Consider the following 13,970-nt stretch of genomic DNA (forward strand, 5'->3'; position numbering starts at 1 on the left):
CAGTTATATTTTCACTTTCTTTTTTAGTTCCCTTATATAGTTTTGTTTTAATTTTGGTTTTGGGTTTGGTGGGGGAGGTACCTCTAGAAAGGTAAACCTCTAGCTTTGCAGTGGCCCCCTAACTTCTCCCATTTCCTTCCAGGAAGAAATAGATCATCTCATCAATCATATGACCCTGTGGCCTTCTGAGCAACTCCAGCCCTACAGCACCAAGGCCAGCATCCAAGGAACCAGGGTTTGGCGCATGTTGTTGACCACCTGCCAGGTAGGACAACTGAGGATGCATGTGGATTTGCTATTTGGAGTTTAATTACACAAGGAGTTAAGTCATTAACCTTCTGCAGCAGTCAACTTAAAATCAAGTTACTGTGACTCCCAAGGCTAGAATAACATAGCATGAAACAGCTGAAAAAAGCTAATAAATATTGAAAAAAGGCACATTTTTCTTAGGGGATGAAGAGTGTTTACAAGAATCAAAACCCTATGGCAGAGCAAACACTTATTTCGGCTTGCCAGATGGGAATCTGAGGTCCCGGAGGCAGGGGCCAAGCTGTGGGGTGCCTCCTCTCACTGATGAGGTTTGCCCTAGAATCCGAGGAGACAGATGGAGCTGCAGGTTGGAACCCCTTGGCAGTCTCCCTGGGAGTTGGCGCCATTCACTGGGCCAGTTCCCGCCTCTGGCCTCTCCCTTCTCTCTTCCCCAGCTCCCCTCTCCTCCTCTACTTGTGTTTGTAGCTTCCCTAATACACTGTGTCCCCATGAATGTTCTCCCCGGTGTACTTCTCTGGCCTCCTGTTATCCATTCCCTCCTCCCTTTTTGTCCTACCCCCTGCCCCCAGTATTTTGGTTCATAACAGCGCCATCCATCTTGATCCTTTCTGAGCCCATTAAATTCCTGTTTATTCACAAGTGTGCCAGAAAGAGGTCACATATAAATTAATGAGAAGGAAAAGAAGATGCTATTAGAAATTCTCATTTCTGTGTCTGGTACTCGATTTAAGGAGATTTGTTTCTGGAAAAATAAAAAGAGAGAAAACACTTCAGTCATTTGAGAAAGTGTAAGGGGTCTTCCAGCCCCCCTCCCCCCAAAAGTCTCTGGAAAAACTCCTCAGATCATGGCTAACATGCGTGATCTGATCCCACATGGTGAGAAATAAGTGGATTTCCACAAATCAGGGCAGATCACTGAGGAGGGAGTAATTCCCTGGCACCAAGCACTGTGCCAAAACAGAGCTTTTTGATGCCGCCAGGATGTTGGTAACAGGTTTGAAAGTAATTACAAAAGCTTTCATGGCTTAATTTATCTAATATCATGTTGGAATTCATGGCTACGATGAATTTAGGTTTTCATGGATAAGTTATGGAGAGGTGAGATGCACAGAAAGCCGGCCGGTGGGCTCACTGAGCAGGCCTGGTGAAGGGTATTCCCAAATCTTTATGATGAAGCATCATAGACCCAGGACATTCAGAGTCCATCTGGAGATATTCAGAAACCCCCGATCTGCAAACACTTTCAGAGCATATAAATCTCCTTTAAAAAGCAATTGTACTTGAAACATGTAAGTGTTCTCTTTACATTCTTAATTCTATGTACTAGGGAAAAAAACGCTTCTGAATCAGTTTCCTACAGAATAACATTTCTTATGCTTAGCTTCTAGACAGAAATTCCACAAGAGTTACTGCATATTCATGGCTAAAGAACCATTTGTCTGTTAAGTGTCTGATACCACCCTTACAGGGGACACAAGTGGGTGCTTCCACAAAATTAAAAGTAATATGTCATGGGACAGGAAGATTGTTAAAAATTACTCAAAACTTTGTTCCATCTGTGAAGGTCAAGGGTCTATGGCATAGCATGATGCAAAAAAAAAAAAATGAGGCATTTAAGCACAAAGGTTTTGGGGTTATTTGGATGGAGTTTTCAGTTCCAGCTTAGCCACCTTATTATTTATGATGCTGAGGAAGTTCCCAACTAGCTCTTCATTCACGAGCTCCAACACAGTGAATGCCTTTCAAGGCTCTAAGAGCAATGTCAGGAGTGCGCTCCATACAGCACCAGGCACGTGCAGGCCCTGGAATGGGAGTGGGGCCGCTCTGCTGAGGTCCTGCCAGTCTTCTGCCCCACAGCCTGCTCTCCACTTAAGCAGCCACCACTTGAACTGGTTCCTATTACATGGCAGGGTAAAAGCCACTTGAACTGGTTCCTGTTACATGACAGTGTAAAAGCCTCCAGTGACCTTCCCCTGCAGGCAGAAAAAAATTCAAAGGACGGGTGTTTTTTTAACCGGTTGTCAAGCCATCCTCCTCAGTCATGCTCCAGCCTCATTGCCCTTCCTCTGTTCCTCACTTGCTCGGGCCTCCTGTCCACACCCAGGCCTGTGCACTCCCTGGGCCCTTCTCTCGGGGAGAGGCCCTGCCCACATCTTTGCTTGGTTGGCGCTCTCTCATCTGAGCTTCTGTGTCACCTCCTCGGAGAAGTCATCTCTAACCACTTCATCCTCCATTCAGTCTGAATATCGTTATTTGATTTTATTACCGTAATAACTCTCATCATGATATGTAAATAATTATCTTGTTAATTCTTTTCTTTTCTATTGTCTTTCTCCCCCAATTAGTATATAATTAACACCTTTTTTCTGTATGATTCCATGAATCCCCGTTTGTGCTTGACATACAGTAGGCACTCAATAAATGCTATTTGAATGGCTGGGTGGAAGGAGGGAAGGGAAGAAAGGAAGAAAAGAAAAAGGAGGGAGGGAGGGAAGGAAGGAAGGAAGGAAGGAAGGAAGGAAGGAAGGAAGGAAGGAAGGAAGGAAGGAAGGAAGGAAGGAAGGAAGGAAGGAAGGACAGACAGGGCCACTAGTTGATGCACTGGATGTAGTAATGGTGAGGTAGGAAAATGATATAAAAATCTACATGACAAAGAAAATATCACAAGTTGCTGTAGTCTGCTAAAGCAGCTCAGGAAAATGGGACATTAAAAGAAAAGTGGAGATGAGATGGAGGAACTTTTAGGAAGTTGTTTAACCTCCAAGCATCTGAGTGTTTCTTCTTGTCCCTTGGGGGTGAAGACAGGTCTGCCCCTCATTTACGGGATGTTCTGGAGCCAGAGATAATGCGTGAAAGCGCTGAGCACTAATTAGCTCCGTCCAGGCACAGGAAGCCAGCAGGTCTGACTGGCTGATTGCAAGGTCTGTAGCTGAAAATACTTCTTGCCAGCTTGCCTGTAGGGGCTGATAAGGGAAATGACTGATTCTGTGAATTAACATATTCTAACCAGGTCAGAGGCCCGGGTGTAGAAAACCGTGGTAAAGATGGAAATAGAGGTAAAGCCCTCCTCATTTTCGTTGCTCTGCCCAAGTAGTGAAGCTGTGAGTTCTGGGGCAAAGGTTGTCACCTTGGAGTCAGCTGTGGGTGGCAGCTGAGTTTCATTTTCTCTCGGGGTAGCTACTGGCAAAATTAGTGGGGGAAAGTATACCTGTATTTTTTTGTGCAGACTACTTAGTTCTCTTCACTCTGCCCTTTCCTGTTTGAGTGGTGGGTTCCACACTTACTTTTTCTCTTCTGTTGGGAAGTACAGTATTTCCAGCTCTGCTACCCCATCTGATAGGCCTTTTCCACAGGACTTCTGAAGTATCAGATTTCCCTGGACACCCGAGTTTAGGAGAATGAGCACTGAACCAAACATCCAAGAAGATGAGGATTCTGGTTCTGGTCCCTGTCCTGTAGATGTGTGAGTTATGATTTCTTTGGTTGAAAGTTACAGCATCCCAGATCAAACGCTTAAGAAAATCACTGGCTTCCATAATTGAAGTCCAAGGGAGATGGGGACATGAGGCATAGCTGGGTCCAGGGATTTAGAAATGATAACAGCAAGCTCAGTCTTCTCTCCATCTCGCAACCCTCCTTCTTTTGACCTAATCTGAACTCTAACCCTTTTTCATTAGTCTTTTATTATTGACTCCCTCCGCATTGTAATGAATAAGATCATCAGTAACTCCAAGGTTTTTGCCTTAACTCACTATTGATAAGGGAGAAGCATCTCCCTGTGGTCTGGGAGGTCAGGCCAGTGGTATACTTAACCCTGTGGCAGACCAGAGCAGCTGCTTATGTGCACTGGGGGCTACGTGAAAGGAGGAAGGAGGCAGTCGCCAAAGAAAAAGATGCTTCTTAGGAAGACAGCCACGGTTCTTGTTATTCCCCCTCTGTAACATAATTGCATTCAGTAAGATTACAGATGTGTATACGCTCTGGAAAGCATAAATGTTTGCCTAAGTGAAAGCTGGTATGGTTATATAAAGACTTCTCTTTGTTATATGATTGGAGAACTCTTGCTATGCAAGGTATCGGTTGGCTTATAAGGCTGCTGGAAAGAAGAAATGGGACCGTGTGTGTGGGCATTTTACAGACTACCTGACATGACATTAGTGCCCAGTTAGTGTCTGTCCTTCATGCTGGGTGCAGGGCAACTTCCCAAAAGTTTTACTTATAGAGAAGAATCTAATGGAATGAGCCATTTCTGCCAAACAGCAAAGATGTTTGGGAGTGAGCAGGTACATTTTCTTGTATTAGTTAGCATATATATATTTCTTATTCTCTCTCAGATTTTTGTTCTGTCTCTCCCTATACAACTTGTGGAGGGAACTTCACAGAGTTGAATGTGTGCACGTGAAGTAAGAATGTTTGTTATTTTACCATTGGAATTCTTTACATGTGATGTGTCTAGCACATATTCATGTTCACTGAGTGGTGACAGTGATAACTTCAACACCAGCAATGACAATAGGAATAACAGGTGACAGTTTCGTGAGACAAAGGCTTTGAGTGGAGACTTTCTCGGTGTGAGCTGCACAGGAGGGCGTGAGAACTGACTGATACGTCGGTCCCTGAGGTCACGGGAGCATCTATCTGGTAGGGGTCTCTCACTTGCACTGTGCACATTCAGAGAAAAGTTGATTCTTCGTAACTGGCTTCCAGAAAGAGATCTGAAAGGCAAATGGCCTCTCAGAGCACAATGTGAAGCCTCACCCACAGAGGCAGGGAGCTGTGCTCGGGAGAGCACTAGAGTGAGCCCTGAGAGACCTGAGGAACGCTGTTCAAGGATTTATGTACCCCAGTGCTTCTGGGATCCAGCCCCCACATAGGACGAGGGCAAGTTGTTAGCTATTGTTTCCTCTCATCCAGTCCCCATAAGCCTCCTACTGGACTATTTGTCACTTTAGTTTCAGAACAGTAAATTCAACCCTAGTTTATGGACTATTCTAGTCCATCTCATACATAGACACCAAACACCTCTACCTCTGCAGGGTCCCCTACCACTTTAATTGATGTATCAAAACTACCTGAGTGGGAAAAATTTTGGAGGCAACTTGGGCAGTGCTGTGCTGCCTCCACAGAAGATAATTATTGTAGGTCTAGAACACAGAGGTGGGTAGGTGGTCCACAGAAAAAAGTGATGAACTAGGAACAAAAGAAGAGAAAGTGCCATCACAAGATACAAAAATGAGCAGGTTTTGACTGAATTACACTCAGTGTAGGTGCCAAGAAAATAGTCATGATATCAGTATACACCTGAGGAAGATGAATTGTTGGTTGGATGGATGGATGGATGGTTGGATAAGTGGAAGGGTGGATGGTTAGATAAAAAGAATGGAAACATGAATACATACCTGGATATAAAGACAAAAGAACTTGCTTTCTTTGTAGACAAACCAAATAGTGACTTTGCCAGTATTGCCAAAGGAGCTGTCATCAGATAAGGTAAAATTTATTACCCTGAGTGAAATCATTAAAGGACACAACAGGGATGTGCTCTTTGGACAGACTGGAATTATTGTTGTTGCTCATCGAGTAGAATGAATATTACTTATATGTTCATATTTGAAGTGGTAATAGAGTAATACAAAGTATCAGGGCATTATGTTGCTTTACCTGAGTATTAAATGCCCCGACTTTCTAGATAACGCATTGTGTTTCTGTTGCTTACAATCCACTGTAACACCATAAACATTGCCCTTCCTGGAGGGAATTACCTATAAAATAATTTGTTATGTAAGGTTGCCAGCGATGAGGCTAAAGCATACCCATTAAAGGCATTTACCCTGTGAATTCTGATGAGAGACTGAGTGAAATAAAGCATGAAATATGATTATTGTGGCTGAGGATGTAAGGATGGAAAGCCACTCATTTATTTTAGGACTGGGAATTAATTGAGCAGGATGTGTTAACTTTAAAAAGACGATTGCCACGGGGCAGAGCTTTTCCTGCCACCTCTTCTAGACCCAGGGGATTTGTCCTCAAGCATCCGGAGCCTCTGTCCGGCTATTTAACTGCTGTCCCTCCTCCCCCATTCCCTCCGCTATCTTAGGCCTCCAAACACCAGTGCTCTGGACCTCTTCTCTTTCACGAGATTCAACCACTCAAAAAACAGCTTATTGAAGGAGTTCATGTGTGGTCTCTAGGGAAAGACTATTTGCCTCTAACTCCTAGCATTGCTATTTACTAATAAAAAACCCTCAGGCCTCAGTTTCCTCATTCTGCATAATAATGATGGTAATGATGGGATTTATCTCACAAGACTGTTATAAGGATTAAATGAGCTAACTGTGCATTAAATATTTAGAACTTAATGGTAAGTTTTTCTATAGATGTTATAGTAAATTTTCATCACAAAGGCAATTAATAGCATTAAATAATCATAAAAAAGAAGAAAGAAAAACACATCCACAGGCCTCATACCCTAAGCCATACCTAGCTTTTGTTTTGTTTTAATGTACTAGCTTCAAAATAGGGAATTTTGTCTTCTGGATCCTTTCCATGATTTGGAGAACCCAGCAATGTGATCATTAGCTTTTAACACTATTTTTAAAGTATAAAGGGTTTTTTTATTATTGCAGAAAAGTGTTCCTGCACATAAAGACCAAAAACTCACTTCCCAATCTGAGAAGATCCCTAAACAACATTTAATAAATTTTAAGTGTATAGCTAGACTGGATACTTCATTAAACCAGTTCTAGTCTTTGAGTCTGGTTAACAGGTTCATCGAGTTAGTTCCATATTCTGTACAGTTTCACCCACAGGGCACTTGGGGTGAATTTACTGTACTGGAATCACAAGCGTGTCCTTGGCGGTCAGTAAAACCTGGGTTCAAATCCTAAATCTGGAGGTGTGGTCTGGGGCAATGACTGAGCTTCTCAGATGCCTCATCTGGAAGAATGAGGTTAATGACTGCACACAGTGTTGTGGGACTTGTAATAAGGGTAAGAAATGATCCTCATTTCATCTCTCACAATGAACACTGGTGAACGTCCCCAGGTGGAAAGTTTTCAGAAAAGAGGTTTTCCTGGAGGTGAAAAAGCTAGAGGCAGAGAGAGTCTTCAGGGGCGCTGGGCACAGGCCCTGCTTTCCTCTCTCATATGGCCCGTGCCCACCACAGTTGCACTGGTGCTGGGGAACAAGGAGTACTATGTCTGAGAACTTGCCTTAAGTCCAAAGTGTGAGGTGACAGAACCCTAAGTAGGAAAGGGCAGTGATGTAAGACTGGAGCTTTCAGACCTAGCAGATCCCTTACGTGTGGACATGGAGCTTTCAGATCCAGCAGATCCCTTACATGTGGACATGGAGCTTTCAGATTCAGCAGATCCCTTACGTGTGGACATGGAGCTTTGGATCCAGCAGATCCCTTACAAGTGGACATGGAGCTTTCAGATCCAGCAGATCCCTTACATGTGGACCAGGCCATTGTCAGCTGTGACTCCATCAGACATCTTGGGCTGCATTACAGCTCGGGCTGCTGTACCAAGAGACCACAGACTGGGTGACTTGACCAACAGAAACTTATTTCTCACAGTTCTGGAACCTGGATGTCTAAGATGAAGACGTCAGCCAATTCAGTTTCTGGTGAGAGCCCTCCTCCTGGCCTGTGGATGGTCACCTTCCCCCTGTGCTCAGGTGACGTTTTCTAAAATTGTGCCTGGGGGATGCTCCAGGAGACACTGAGCTCTCCGACATCTCTTCTTACAAGGATTCTAATCCCACTGGGTCAGGGACCCACCCTTACAACCTCATTTAACCATAATTACTTCCTATGGGCACTATCTCCAAATACAGTCATATTGGAAGTTAGCGCTGCAACATACGAATTTTGAGAAACAAAGAGGTAAAGGGAAGCCATACTGAGTTATGTGGCGCCTGCCCTTCGCAATTCGAGTTGTGTCAGGATCAGCTTAATAGTGGTTTGTGAGTGTGTGTGTGTGTCCTCCTTTTCCAAGCTCTAAGTCACTAGCATTGCCTCAGGCACCCACTGTTTTCTCACCCTGCAGATGATGTGTCTAGAAAGCCCAAATGAGCTGTCTCATCTCATTGAAGGCCAGGACGGGGCTAGAAAATCTAGGGGGTAAAATGATGGCAAGAAAAGTGGTGGCCCCAGTTTCTTGCCTTAACCACCCAGATAATTCTCACGTGTTCCACTCAGGAGGTGGAAACCACGTTTCTACTTGTCGTCTGTTACATATGCCTCTGGAAAACTCCAATAACCCAGGATGTTCGAGCGTGTTGAGAGGCACATTACACACTGCGATTTCCAACCTTGACTCCTTCTAAGAGTTTACAAAGGAGTTTTCCTGCCTCTACCTCGATGACTTGTCTCTTCAAGCTCACTCATTGCTGATGTATGACACCAGTCTTGACTTCCTGGAGAGAAGTGATTAAGGCGCACAGGCCCCTTGCTGAGGAACACATTAGCACAATTTCTAAAATACGCTCCTTAGACTCATTTGATCTATGATATGTATTAACATTTAATAAATATTGGGCTAGTTTAGGTCCTGTCTACATGTACTGGAAACATGTGTCAACACGATCCTTGAAGCAAGACAAAATAGATACTGTGGCAATGGCTCCAAAGTGTTTTATTTTTGTTTTGTTCTGTTTTTTCAAAACAGAGTTGTGACTCCAGAAACTTAAATGACATAATTATAAAGTGTGCACTGAGAAAGTATTCATTTCTTCTTAAAAATATTAATTAGGCACTTCTTAATCTCTGTTGCAGATCTCATTAGAAACTTGTTTTTCCTCCAACTGCCTCTTTTGATTAGACATAAATAGGATATAATTACATATAGGTGGGAGGTTATTACATACAAGTATGTTCAGAAATTATGTGAATAAAATGCACAATAGGGTTTAGTATTCTTCTCATCCAGTGATACAGATTAGAAGTAAAATAAGCAATATGTTCTCTCTTAGTATCCACCTGGTCTATTTCTTTTTCATATTAGCACTATGGAGCATGGTAGGCAATTGAGAGAAAAATAAGCAGTCATTCCAATCTCTAGCTGAAAGACAATTTGTTTAAATAATTTTTTTGTGTATTCCTTAACAGGTGAATTCCCCATTAGTGTTATTATTATCACCATCTCTTCATTTTACAGTCTTTCCTACCAGTTCCTCAGCTCAAATTTTAAGATGGATCTCTAAACCCAAATTCTGCTTTGAAGAGAAAAGTGAAAGGAATATTTACTGGACAATTGGAAATATGATTATTTTTAGTATTGCATGTCCATACTGTAAATATTTTGTTTCCTCCAGAAGATTCACAATGGCAAGACTTTCCAAAAATGTAATTTAGGAAATCTGCAGATTGATTTCTTTCCCTTATGCATCCAGGCTCATGCTCAAAACTGGATGGCTATGCACCGTGCATACCTGTGATAAACAGCTAATTACCTGTCAGTTACCAAAGCAATGTTTATAGGAAGCCTAAGAAGCTCTGTAACCCAGCTTGAGAGAAGAAAGCCCTCAAATTTTTACCTTTCAAGCCCTACTAGAGTTTCTGGCAGCAATGTGAGGATGTTTTTTTGTTTGACAAGTTCTTATGGAACCAATCTAACTTCTTTTCTTTGAGTGGAAGCTGTGTCATTTTGAGTGAGAGGTGGAGAGATTCAACTTGGAAGAAGCTTTGAGAGGCAAACACAATAGATTCATGACTTAGCCATGCAGAGTTCTGTTAGCAACAGTTGATACAGCACTGGCCCAGCGAGAAGCCTTCTTCAGACAGCTCTGCCTAGCTCCATGGATTCTAATCAACAACAAAAACCCTATAGATCACCAAAATACACAGTACTTCATGCCTTCAACAAACATGTTTGAGCACCTACTGGGTCAGCACTGTACCAGTCTCAGTGGATAATATACACAATGAACAGGGTATTAACAAGTCCCTACTTTGGGAGAGACATCCATTCATTGAATAAATCTTCAGCATTTTTCATGTTCTAAGCACTATGTTGGGTGACCTGAAAATGGTAAGTAGAGGCACAACCAAGATTTGGAGGAGAGATCAGCAGTAAGGAAAACCATCCAGGAGGAGGTTAGCCAGGAGAGGCAGGGAGGGCAGAAGAACATGATGGGAAAGAGGTAGTCTTGTGAACAAGATCAGAGGCGGGTAAATATGGCAGATTTAGAGAAACGTGGTTACTATGTCTGGAGAGCAGAATTCCAGTCAGGTAAAGGCAGCACCCTAGAGAGGTAAGCAGGGATCCAATCCTGAAAAGCCTTAAGTAAATTGGGGCGATTGCATTTTCAAAAGACAACTACAAGGCTACCTCCCAACCCACATGCTCTCTACAGTGTGGCCCTCTCATATTTCGTCCTTCAGATTGGAGGGGTCTCCACTCCCTCCCTAGGAATCTGGGTGGATATTTCCATTTCTGAGACAAGTTTATACACATTTCTGTCTTATTTTCTGAGTACGTATCCTTTTTGAAGTCAGCCACCATGCAGTAAAGAAGCCCAAATTAGTCCATGCAAAAAGACCACAAAGAGAGCCCTTATGTAAGTATTTTGGGCAGTTGCTGGCTGATGTCCAGCCAACAGCTAATCAGCCACTAGACATCGGGGTGTATTCTCCTGTGGATGACATGGGTGCCCAACAGTCAAGTTACTCCCAGGCTTCGAGTATTCCTAGATGAGATTTGAGACACTGTAGATCAGAAACAAGCTCCCCACACTGGGCTCTGTGTGAAATCCTGGCCTTGGGTAGTTTGTTATAGAGCAGTATCAAACAGAACACTTCTTAAGGAGTTTGTTCCTTTATTCTGAGGCAGTGGGGAGCCACTGAAGAGCTTTGAGCAGACAAATAACTGGATCAGATTATCATACTAGAAAAATAATTCCAGCTCAGAGGTGTGGGAGACATCAGTGAGGGTAAATTCTGGAGTCAGGGAGACCGTTGGGAAGCGGTGGCACAATTCAGACAATATGTAAAAGTGACCTGGACTTGGCTGACGGTGGGAGAGATAAAGAAAATAATTCAATAGTTGCATAGGAGCTACAATCTGTAGAGCCTGATGCTAGGTTGGATGTGGTTGGAGGAGGAGAGAAACATGGGAAACAAAAATCATGTTGGGGTTGTTGTCTTGGCAGCAGGGTGGCTGATGGTGCCTTTGGCTTTGATAGGAAGCACTGTAGGACGAGTCCCACATTTAGGTGGAGGGACATACTGGGCAGTCAGAAAGTGGGAGATAATTAATTCTTTGGGGGTCCCATGGATCCTTCACTCTCCAAAGCAACAACTGAGGTGTCTAGGAGGAACTTGATTATACGTGACATTTTCAGATGTCTTCTTCTGTTCTCCTAAGTCGAAGAACACAAAAGGTACAGTAGCCTATCTCAAAAGTTCTGCACATTAGTTGGAGGTGATTGACTGGCAAGTTCATGAGTAAAGCCTGTCCTGTTTCAAGGTCCTGCACCCAGAACTGGAGTGACCACAGTGACAAGTTAGAGTTGCAGATGCCATCCTAGGCCCAGGAGTCCAGCAGTAAAGTAAAGCTTGCAATGATGATAAAAATATAAGAAATGATAGATCATTTTTAAAAGGGCGATAACATCACTTCTTCGGCCTTTTGGGTAAGATCAAGTGTAAAAGGGCAATAACATAGTTTAAATAATATATCAGCCCCAGGGGATTATCTAAGTCCATGAGAAAGAGAAGAAATATGAGCAGGGAAACACTATGAGATGCACAGAAAAGAGTAAGAGGGAGATGCCACAGCACAGGTTGAGTTAGGAGGTGGGCTCTGGTACCAGGCTTCTTTGTTTTAAAGACCATGGCTGCCCCTTGGTAGCCTGAGAAAGTTTGACTTCCCCCCATTTATGTAGATGCAGAACTTACCTAGAGAATCATTTATTCACAAATATGCTGATGTCCTTTTCCAAAGAGGAGAAAGGTTTCGGTGAACCATGTAATCATTCTTTTCTATTCATACTTCTTCTAAGTAATACTTTTCTATTAATACTAACGACAATAGCTCTTTTCCATCATCTCAGAGCCTGCAGAGGCCTTCTAGGCACAGGGCACTAAAATGACCAAGATGTCTCAAAGGCCATGACCCATGGCCATTTTTGCCAGCTATACATGGTGTCTCCAGAACCAGAGGGAACACAGCTCTTCTTAAAATCAAAGGGGTTCATACTCGAGATGAAACTGAATTCTGTCTAGGCAAGAGATGTGTTTATGTGCACAAGCAATGAACCACACAGTGACTCCTGGTGGCAAACGAAACGGAGCCAGAGCAGCCTGGGGAAGCGGGAGTCCTGCTCCTAGACACATGGATGGTGTCATGGCTGGTGCTAAACCCCAGACCGCCTTCCTGCAGAATCCGTGTGATGCTGTCCCCGCCAAAAGCTTAAACTTATTCAAAAGTCAATAGAGAAAATGGATTTGTTCTCTTGTAAAAAAAAAAAGGGGGGGGGAATGATGGTGATGAGGGTGCTATTGATGATAACGGCAGCTCCCTTTCATTAAATGCTTACTCTGTTCCAGGCAGGGAGCTAAGAACTTTATATATGTAGTTTATTGTTAATCCTTTCAAAAAAAAACCTCTAGCACCAGATACTATTATTATGATCTCCAATCTACAGTTGGAGTTCTGGATTTAAATGGTCCAGTGTTCAGATTCTTCATTCTGCTACTATGCGGCCGTATCACCTCACCAGTGTGTACAAAGGGGCTAGTAATAGCATCTTCTCACAACTTTGCTGTGCAAATTCCTGAATGGATACATGAAAAAATAACAGCCACTTAGCCTAGCGCTTGGCACAGAGTAAAACCATGTGTGGCTGCATGGTCTCCATTCTGTGAGCACCTTTGACTGTGGTTGGCTTGCCTCTGCCTTCTCCGCGAGCACCTCGCCGTCCTGTTACCCTGCCCTCCTAACACTCAGCAGGTGGCTTCTGGACACCTGGCATAGTCACTGGTTGTGGCTGGCTATTGGAGAAAATGGCAAAGGCAGATTATTCCTCTGCTAAATAAAAAGTTTCTATATCAAATAATTGAGGGGGGACTTGGGAGGTGTTCCCCCATTGTTACTAACAAGGACATTTTTCAGTAATAAGTTGACCTTCCTCTTTGTGCTATGTCTCATGTTCATGTGCACCCCTTCCCCCCAAAAAGAAAAGCATTCTTTTATGGGAAATATAATATTTAACTATTTAATAAGAATAATGTAAAGAGGACAAGATCTGTGAATACAGGCCCCAGTGGTCAGAATTCTAAAGCGTATTAAGGACAACTCTGGGGGAGAAAAAAAAGGAACAAATACAAAATTAAGTCACATGTCTTGTTAAAAGACTTTTAATCACCCTCAATCTCTTGCTTCAACTTTACAGCTCCCCAGGGGCTCACTGAAGCCAAATGGGTCAGTCCGTTCTCAGACAAAAAGTGTTTGGAAACTCGTCTTCTTACTGAAAGATTCCTGAGTTTGCCTCACAAGTGCTCCCATTTCTGGCACACAGTGTGGCTACGGAAGTTGGCCCCACACAGGATAATGTGCTGACCTTCCCGCGGTGCCCTGTCCTGTGCGCCTTTGGGTTACGCTCACCGGTTCGGCCATGGTCCCTAAACTTGCCCTCTTCTCTGCCCAGACTAGCTGCCTTGTTCCTCACTGTCTAAGATTTCCCTTTCCTCCTGA

At 43.4% G+C, this 13,970-nt stretch overlaps 1 protein-coding gene across 1 annotated transcript in view; it reads left to right on the forward strand.

The window, feature by feature from the left end:
* Positions 1–13,970, forward strand: part of ATP10B (ATPase phospholipid transporting 10B (putative)) — a 344,681-nt gene that overhangs the window by 179 nt on the left and 330,532 nt on the right. The window contains exon 2 of the mRNA XM_053665940.1: positions 143–265. The gene's annotated coding sequence lies outside the window, so the exon portion shown is untranslated. The remainder of the gene's footprint in view (positions 1–142; positions 266–13,970) is intronic.

The sequence above is a fragment of the Artibeus jamaicensis genome, unplaced genomic scaffold (genome assembly GCF_021234435.1).
Source record: "Artibeus jamaicensis isolate MK-2021 breed Jamaican fruit bat unplaced genomic scaffold, CSHL_Jam_final contig_432, whole genome shotgun sequence".
NCBI lineage: Eukaryota > Metazoa > Chordata > Mammalia > Chiroptera > Phyllostomidae > Artibeus > Artibeus jamaicensis.